The sequence below is a fragment of the Piliocolobus tephrosceles genome, unplaced genomic scaffold (assembly GCF_002776525.5).
Source record: "Piliocolobus tephrosceles isolate RC106 unplaced genomic scaffold, ASM277652v3 unscaffolded_44821, whole genome shotgun sequence".
NCBI classification, from domain to species: domain Eukaryota; kingdom Metazoa; phylum Chordata; class Mammalia; order Primates; family Cercopithecidae; genus Piliocolobus; species Piliocolobus tephrosceles.
In genome coordinates this window covers 1-9548 of record NW_022329667.1, presented here as the reverse complement: position 1 = coordinate 9548, position 9548 = coordinate 1, and the positions used below count along the sequence as shown (strand labels likewise).

The 9548-nt window shown below is 56.3% G+C and overlaps 1 long non-coding RNA gene across 1 annotated transcript; it reads left to right on the top strand.

The window, feature by feature from the left end:
• The first annotated feature begins 3381 nt into the window (after window positions 1-3381).
• LOC113224453 lies at window positions 3382-9548 on the top strand. The gene is made up of 3 exons (XR_003309185.1): window positions 3382-3528; window positions 7814-7912; window positions 9419-9548. It is a non-coding gene; the product is annotated as an uncharacterized LOC113224453 (long non-coding RNA).

Below are 9548 nucleotides of genomic sequence, written 5' to 3'. Positions count from 1 at the left end.
TTTGTTTCTTATTTATCAGAATTTCAAATTTCCCTGGAACCTCTATTTTCTTTTGCTGTCTCTGGAAACCCTCCTGTAGGCACACCTGAATTTGGAGGATCACGTGGCAAGCTCTCAGTAGCCACTTGAACTCATGGCCTCAAAGCACAAGGCAGGTCCAGGGGAACCAGGGCACCCACTGGCCCCCAAGACAGCCAGACCCCTCAAGTCAGCCTGCAGAGACCCATTTGGCTCCTCCCCTCTCCGTGGCCCTTCTAACCATCGCCCTTTTGCGTGCCTTTAACAGTGTCTGTCTTTATCTTAGTCAAACCTCCTAGGAGCAACTCAGCAATTCTGTTTCCAATAATCACCTAACAGGTAAACAGGATGGCAGGGAGGAAAGTCCACGTCTTGCCCCACAGTTCTCCATATCAGCAAATTTTCAAATTCTAGAACAAGGTCAGGGTCAGCAGGGCCAGGACAGGTTTGGAGGAAGGCCAGGCCAAGCCCAGGAGATGAGACGGGGTTCAGGGAAGCCCACCTCCTTCCCGGGTCTCCCCTCCAGACCCGCAGCCTCAGGCCTTCTCAAGCCCCAGCCTTAAGAAGTTGTGCACTCCAGGGTGGGGGGTCTCTGATCCTGGGTGCATGTCTCTCTCTGCCTCAGTTTACACACCCAAAATCTCTTGGAAGCTGCAGACTGGGCACCGTGGGATGGGGAAGTGGAGACCAAGAGGCTACTGCCGGGGATATATGCAGTGCAGACAAGAGGTACGTCGGCCACAGCTGCCCCGCTCCCTGCCCTCACGTTCAGAACCCCTGTCTAGGTCCTGGAGCTGCACATTCAGAGTGTGAGAGAGTGTTCATCACAAGGCTACAGCTGGAACAGAAGCACAGAGAGGGAGGCTTCCCACCCCAGGTCACACAGCACACCTGTGGTGGGGCTAGACACTGGCCAGGAGCCGAGGCTCAGAGCAAGGGGCTTCCTGCTCCGCCCCCTCCACCCTGTGGGACGCTGCTGCTGAGGGCCCCCGGAGGAAGGGCCCATTTCCCTTGGTTAAAACTGAGGCTGAGGGGACTAAGCTTCGTCAAAGCCTACCCAGCCCGCCAGGGCTGAACCCACAGGCAGCTCCCACCTACCCAGCCTCAGGGTGCAGTCCCAGGCTGGACGCATCATGTGATTTTGGGGCCTAGTACTAAATGGAAATTCAGGACATTCATGTTCAAAATTAAGAATTTTAAGGCAGTGGCAGCCGAGCATTAAACCAAACTCTGGGCTCTCCGATCACAGGGCCCTGGGCACAGGTCACCCAGGGAGGCAGAGGAGGAGAAGGAGAGACCCAGCTCAGTCCTGGCTCTCTCCCCAGCCCTCCTGGCCCTCTGTGCACGTGGCCCCAACTGCGTCTAACCTCTTCCCTAAGCTTTTTCACCCCAGCTTCTCATTCTGCCCCCTAAACCCTTACGCCCAGCCATCAGGCCCTCCCTTAGTGCCAGCACTGGCACACAGGCACACACACACATGCACACATGAGCACATGTGCACACATGCACCACATTCTCATTTTCTTTCTCTCTCTCTCCCTCCCTCCGTCCCTCCCCTCTGTAGGTTCCTGCTACTCTCACCTCATCAGAAGTGTTTTTCACCAGGACCCAGCCCCAGCCCCTGCCGGCAGATGCTCCGGGGCCCTGGGCTGTGGTTTCCAGGCTGTACATGACTCCAGGGCAGGGCTGTGGCCACCAGGTCCAGAACGAGGGTGAGGAGGGTGAGGCATCACCTCAGGCACAAAATTTTAGTGGCACCAAAGCACCCCCATCACCAGAATACATACTGTGTGTATGCAGTGTTCTTACAAATCAAAATTCAAGAAAAAAAATCCAGAATGAAAAAAAGATCCAACTTTCATTATAAACACAGCATTGGAAGTCCTGGTTCTCCCTTTGCATCAGCCCCAAGGCGCTCTCTGGAAGCTGTCGGTTTATCCTGGCTTTTTGTACATTAATTTGGAGTTTTTAAATGGCCTCAAAATATTATTTTGTTTACTGGTTTTGGTTCCCTCTTAAAGTTTGCACTCACAGGTGCACCCCCCATGCCCCCCCTCCAAGGTGGCAGAGGGGAGGACAAGGTCTACAACAACATCAACACTGCAAATAACAGCGAACGTACACTGAGGTCTACGTGTGTACCGTGTCAACTTCCTCCCTCCCTCCTCCCTCCCTCCCTGCCTCCCTCCCTCCTCCCTCCCTCCTCCCTCCCTCCTCCCTCCCTGCCTCCCTTCTGTTTAACCGATATTGAGCACCAATGTGTGCTAAGTGCTGTTCTAGACACTGGGTAGAGCAGTCACAAATACACCTTCCTGCCCACACAGAGCTCACATTCTGGTTTGGGAAGAGAGACAATAAAATAATTCAGAAACAGGCCGGGTGCAGCATCTCATCTGTAATCCCAGCACTTTGGGGGGCTGAGGCAGGCAGATCATCTGAGGTCGGGAGTTCCAGACCAGCCTTGCCAACATGGTGAAACCCTATCTCTACTAAAAATACAAAATTACCAGGCGTGGTGGCGCACGCCTGTAATCTCAGCTACTCAGGAGGCTGAGGCAGGGGAATCGCTTGAGCCTGGGAGGTATAGGTTGCAGTGAACCGAGATCGCGCCATTGCACCCCAGCCTGGGAAACAAGAGCTAAACTCCGTCTCAAATAATAATAATAATAATAATAATAATAATAATAATAATAATAATAATAATAATAATAATAATAATTAGGAAACAGCACGGTGTGGGGTGTGCAGTGCTACCCACACAAAACAGGAGAGAAGAGCCAGGGAGCAGGCTTCAAGTTCTAAGCATGGCAGCCAAGAAAGATGTCATTTAAACCCTCACAGCCGCTCTGGCAGAGACAGTCTGTGACTTGGCCCCAGTTTTCAGATGAGAAAACTGAGGTGTGGGCCCTAAGCAGCTTGCCAGGAAATGGCAAAGCTGGATTCTCAGCCCAGGCAGGCTGGTGCCAGAGGGCTTTTGGGGGCTGGAGGGTGCAGTAGAATCCAGGTGGAATGAGGGAACTGGACGGGTTTACTTTGTGTGCTGGACAAAGCCATCTCCTCCTCCCTTGTGGGAAAGGCCAGGCTGGCTCATTCAGAGGTCACTGGTTCCTCCTCCAGAGACTGAGCCCCGGGGACGGGGGTCTGGCTGGGGGGAGGTGGCTGGGAGGCAGCGTCACCCTAGGCCCCCTGGCTGGCTGCCCAGCAGGGGCCCTTTAAGGCTGGCCATGAGGCAGGCAGCGTGACACCCGCCCAGTGTGCAAGTTCATTCATCACGGGTCCCTGCTGACTCACGCTTATGAAAGTGATTTTCCTGGCCCCGCCCACTGCCTGCGCCGCCTCCTCCCTCCCTGTGAAATACCCTCGCTTCCCTCTGGCCTCTCAGAGCCTCTTGGATCCCCACAGGGTAATGGGTGTCCCCATCTCACGGGGACTCTGTGATCTGTGATCCCCTGACCCTCCTAGAGCACAGCTTGGCCAGGCTCACCGGGCTCCCGCACCACTGCCTGTCAGGTGAGTGTCGGGGCCAGGCTCCGGGGCAGGGAATCAGGCACATCCCAGGCACCAGGGGCAGGCCCAGCTGGACTGGAGGGTCTGCAGAGCCGGGGCGCCAGGCAGTGATCCCGGGTGGTCCCGAGTGGAGGCCCTCCCCTGGGTTCTCTGCAGCCCGGCAGGATTCTCCCCTACCCCAGGTTCCTCCCAGATCCTCAGCTGTGTCCCTGTCCGGGTGCCTGGCACCCTCAGCCAAGCAGCTGAAGCGGCCACAGTCCCAGCGTACCCTGGCCCCTGTAACCGCCGTTCCTAGCAGGAAAGAGGGGTGTGGCCAGCCCGGTTGTGCTGCCCGGCTGTTCTAAGGCCACGGTATCGGCAGCCAGGCTGGGTGCCCTCGGGGTTTCTGTTTCTCCTGCTCAGGAGGGACAGGGTCCGTGGGTGCTCGTGAACAGCCCCCAGCCCCGGAGGTCCCAGCGACTTAGCTTCTCTCAGGAGGCTCAAGAGTGCGGTGGGTCGGGAGGGCGGCCCCTGGGAGGCTGGGGAGCTGCAGGAGATCCTGGGCTCCAGGTGTGCGGCACTGGGGTGACGGCTCATCTGTGATAAACAGCAAGTGCCGCTTGCGTGGACAGACCACCTCCTCCCACTTTAGTCCCCCCAGGGCTTTATGTCACTTTCTTGGTCTCCCTGTAATCAGTTGTTTTACTGGAGGGGACTTGGCAGATTTGTCACGTGGCCATGGTCTTGGACACTCCTAGGTGACCTGAGGCAAGACGCCCACTCCTCCTCAAGAGCGTTTCTTCCTCTGCACAGTGGGGATAAGAAAGCCCACCTGTTGGGGTGTCTTCAAGGGCAAATGAGTAAATGGCCACTAGAGGTGCCAAAGAAATGCAGACATACAGGTGTCCCAGAGTCTCAGAGCAGTTTGCAGCTTTAACAACCTCAGAAGTACAAATGCTGCACACTTGAAAGAAACGTCAGTCGAAGGTGCAACTGTTTTCATTTCTTTTATCATATTTGCCTTTGTGAAATTTGAAACATCAATTTTTAATGGTAACTTCTTTCCATCAACTGCCATCTTCAATCAAAGGGAGTTAAAAAGATAACGTTAAAAATTGATTCTTCCAACTCCATAAAACTGAAAAGCACAAAAAGAATTGAAATGAAACTTTTGAACGCTCTTTTGTAAGTTGGCAGCATATTTGTCTGAGGTAATGAGTGACAGCGTCAAGCTGCTTGGGACTTTGGGGCTTCCTGGGTCACTCTGCACAGGAAGTGACTTCTCAGGTCCAGCCCCTGGGTGGTGACCTCACGTATATGGCATCCAGAAGCTTCTGTTCAGGTGCCTGAGGACAGTCTCAGGAGGGAGCCCTGGACTTGGAGCCCCAAAGCCCTGGCGGTAAATCAGTGCCCTCTGCTGCCTGCAGAGGGCGGTAAGGGGCAGCCGGTTCTGATTCCTCACTGGCCAACAGGGGCTCCTGCAAGTGTCTTTCTTGGAGTGGTGGGAGAATCCAAAAGAACAAAGGAGGGGGCAGGGCATGGCCCAGGGCGGGTGCACTGGGGCAGATGGAGCAGGTTGGCTCACCCGTTTGGGGAAGGGGTTGGGGTGTCTGGGGGGTCAGCCCACAGGGATCAAATATCGGTTCCATCGCCCACCGGCTGGATAGCCTCAGGGCATGGCTTCACCTCTCCAAGCCTCAGTCTCCTCATCTGCAAAGTGGGTTGCTAGGAGGATCAAAGGAGGTAATGTGGGGAAGCCCCTTACCAGGAGGTCCCATGCTCCCCAGTGGCTGCTGTTCCTGCAGACCATGATGAGCACTGAGGGGCTCCGAGCCATTCGAGGGTACCAGGAGCAAGCCAGAGAAAGGTACCAGGAGCGAGCCAGAGAAAGCTCTGTGGGACCCGCAGTCCTATTCTCCAAGGCCTCTGGGTATACCCAGCGCTCAGGGTCAATGAGAAATGATCCCTTCCCGGCCAGAACACCAGGTCATCAGCTGTCCCTCTGCCTCCCCGCCTGCCACTAGCACTGTGACTGAGCAGTGGGGGACCCTGGAATGGACACTGCACGTTCCACCCGGCAGAGGGGTCTCAGCAGGAGCTGTCACAGCCCTCGGGGCACAGAGAAGGCTCTGGAGCAGGGCGACCTGGGCTCCGATCCAGCCCAGCCTGTGAAAGCTGGTTCAACCACCTTGCAGACTGTAAAGGGCCGTGAGAAACTCTGTGGCCCTCAGAGTACTTACAACAACCCGATTAAATAAGGATTCAGTTTGTTAATGTGTTTAAGTGTTGAGATCATGCCTGGCACACAGCCCGCTCCACAGAAGTATGGAAACGTCAGCCACATGCTGCCTTTGCTGTTCTTGTGACTATTACTATTATTATGATTGGTGGCGGCGTCACCCTGAAATCCCCTCCCCAGGCAGGCATCCTGGGGCCTTGCAGGGAGCTGGGCATGAAGAGGCCATGTGGTCCCTGGCGAGTGCAGGATGTCACCTTCCTTCTCTCCAGAAAGGGAGGAGGAGGTCTTGGGTGCTGGGCATACGGGCTTGCCTAGACAGGACACGGAAGCTGTCTCTGGCCCCCACCCCAGCGGAGGCAAGAAAGGCCGCGCTCAGGGGAGCAGAGAGCACCAACACAGGGGTCCCTGACAGACCCCTTCCCTGCTGGGCTCATCCTCACCTCGGAGCCTCCTTCTCCTCCCCTGCAAGACGGAGGTGACAGGGCTCACCTGTCAAGGCTGCTGAGCGGCCTGGATGCTACTGCCGTAGATGCAACCTCCTTCCCACTGTAGAGCGCTGTGAGAAGGTCAGTTGTTGTCACTGTGGGGGGAACACTTGGGTCCTCTCAGTGGCCCATCTGTATGGCAGTCTCTCATCCATCTCCTCGCAGCCTGCCTGGAGGCGGACGATGGTGTTTCTGTCACCCTGCACACATCAGAGGCCACACACTGGTCTCAGCTGTGTTTGGTTGGCCTGTTAAGGATCTTCCAAAACTGCTTTCATTCATTGCGCGCTTCTTCAAATCAGATAATTCGCATAGAAATCCAGATTCCTACTTTCTCTGGAAGAATTCTGGAGGCAGGTGACCCTGGGCCCCCACCCCTGGCCACTCTGGATGGTCCAAGCCCAGTGCCCTCCCACTCAGTCTTTCCCCTGTGAGTGTGACACCTGGATGGACCCTGGATCTCCACGGGGGACAGGCCCAATGGCGTGGGTGGTGGCACTGGCAGGGCCTTGGCACCAGCGAGCCCTGGGTTTCAAAGCCAGCTGCATGACACTGAGAAGCTTGTGCGACCTCTCTGAGCCCCGTCCACACATCTGTGGAATGGGACATTAACACGGCCAGGACTGCACAGGGTCAGTGTGAGGCGGATATGAGAAAAAGCATGTCAAATACCCGGTACGGAGTAAGTGCCAAATGCTCACCATCCCTGTGCCCACAAGGGTGTTGCCTCGTGGCTCTCAGGATGGCAGCATGTGGCCCTCGGGTGAGGCTAGTGTCCTCTGCGAGCTGGGGTAGGGGAGAAGGTGGGTCTGATGCCCCTCCGGGCACCGGCAGCTCTAGGACCAGCACCTGTGTCCCTTTGAGCGATTTGGGCCTGGGGCCAGCAGAGGGCGCCACTGCCCCAGAGATGGCAGGTTCACCGGCACGTCCCCAAACCTGGCCACTGCTTCCATTTCCCCACGTCCAGCCCGGCCCCTGGGGCAGGCCACAGCGCTGGCCCTTTCCCCGTGGCAAATTCGCTCCAGGCAGGTGCTTCCCGTCTGTGACGCCACTGCGTCCCTCAACCATCCTAGGAGGTAGGGACTCATGGCTTCCATTTTACAGATGAGGAAACTGAGACCCAGAGAGGCCCAGGAATGGGATAGGGAGCAACTTACCAGGGCTGGGTGACGACTCCAAAGTCCACCAGGCCACACTGGGACTCGAGGGCTGTGGCCCACGGAAGGGCCTGGCAGGGCTTGTTCCTGGGTTGGGCTGGAATGGCCTCTCGGGAAGACAGATAATGAGCTTCGGGGACTGTTGCTGCTCCAGTGAGATGGGAGAGCAGAGTCAGGCTCAGAGGGACAGTGGCTGCCTGGGGCGACCAGGCCAGAGGCGGGGAGGTCACGTCCTGCATGACCGGAGAGGGGTGGGGCAGATAGGCTGTGTGGGAGCAAGAAGGGAGTCCCATCAGATGTGCCTCACGGGGACCCCGGACAAGACGCTAGGGGCTACAGGAGGCCACCCTAGCCGGGAGGTGGAGTGGCTGTGTGGACACCCAGGCCTCACCCGAACGGGCTCTTCCTTCCCCTCTCCCCCGCTCCAGGTCCGCCGCCAGCCCCAAGCCCCCCACCAGCCATGAGCTCCTCCGGAAAGGACCACCTCGGCGCCAGCAGCTCAGAGCCCCTCCCAGTCATCATCGTGGGTGAGTGTCAGTGCCAGCCGGGGAGGGGCTCCACTGAGCCTTCCGGGTACCCCCCAGGTCTGAGGGCAGGAGCTGGGCAAGTCCAGGCCTGGCTTCTTTTTTTGTATTTTGGGGGTTTTTTTGTTTGTTTGTTTTTGTTTTGAGACAAAGTCTCACTCTGTCACCCAGGCTGGAGTGCAGTGGTGCGATCTTGGCTCACTGCAACCTCCGCCTCCCGAGCTCAAGTGATTCTCCTGCTTCAGCCTCCTGAGTAGCTGGGATTACAGGTGCCCGCCACCACGCCCGGCTAACTTTTGTATTTTTAGTAGAGACGGGGTTTCGCCATGTCAGCCAGGCTGGTCTCGAACTCCTGACCTCAAGTGATCTGCCTGCCTCAGCCTCCCAAAGTGCTGGGATTATAGGTGTGAACCACCGTGCTTGGCCCAGGCCTGGCCTCTTTACAGTGGTGTTTAAATTCAGCCATTGAGCGTTTACTATGTGGCCAGTGCTAGGCTTAGCAGTTTATAAACTATCATTCCCTTTTACGCCTCCGAGAACCCAGGGCTCTAGAACACACCCATCAGCTGGAGGCAACCCAGCGTGGGGCAGGGAGGCCTGGTCCTGAGCCCACACTGGTCCCATGACTACCCTGTGCCCAGCACTGTGCTTGGTGCCCACACGAGAGGACACACAGCAGCGGCTTATGATTCCTGTCCTCTGTCTGCAAAAATGGGGACAGATGACCCCCCAGTATGCAGGCATCTAGCTGAGCCACGTGAGATGGTCATTTCTGTAAGGCAAAAACAGATGGGTGCCTGCGATTTCTTATGGTTCCTCCTGGTATCCTACATATGAGTAATATTCTGAATCAGACGAGATAAGGTGAGGGGAAAGGACGGATAAAAAGAGAAGCGCTATCGCAGGGCTGTGCCTGGTGAATTGCCCAGGAAGCACCACAGATGGTGGCGTAGTTCTTCAGACATGCAAGCAGCAGACCCAACAGGTGGCCCGGCACCCCTGAGCACCCACGAGCACCCACAACTCAAGCTCGCCCCCAGGCCACGTAGCAGTCTGTGCTACATTCACTCATGCATCTGACCTAGTTCTTAGCAATCTCAGAATGTCAGTCGTGTTGTCAGAGGTTCCCTCTGTCTGGGTTTTCATCCCGGCTCGTCTACCTTCCAGCCGTGTGACCACAGGCAAGTCACTTCACCTCGCTGGACCCATTTCCTCAAGGATAAAAGGAGGAAAAGAGTAGCACTTACCTCGCTGAAGCTATTGTGAGGCTATTGCGAAAGCTCTCAGTACAATTCCTGGCACAGAGGAGGCTCTCAGCAGTTATTCATTCCTTCTTTTTTAAATTATCATTAGGCACAGTGTCTGGCACAGGCTAAGGGCTTAATCAATATTTTATTTTTATGAATGAAGGATACATGAATGAATGTGCCACATCTAGATCCAAGCGTTCCACAGTAGTATCTCCCACCTGAAAAGGCCACCCCTTTAACCTCCACCGTCTCTCCCCAGGTAACGGCCCCTCTGGGATCTGCCTGTCCTACCTGCTCTCCGGCTACACACCCTATGTGAAGCCAGATGCCATCCACCCACACCCCCTGCTGCAGAGGAAGCTCACCGAGGCCCCGGGGGTCTCCATCCT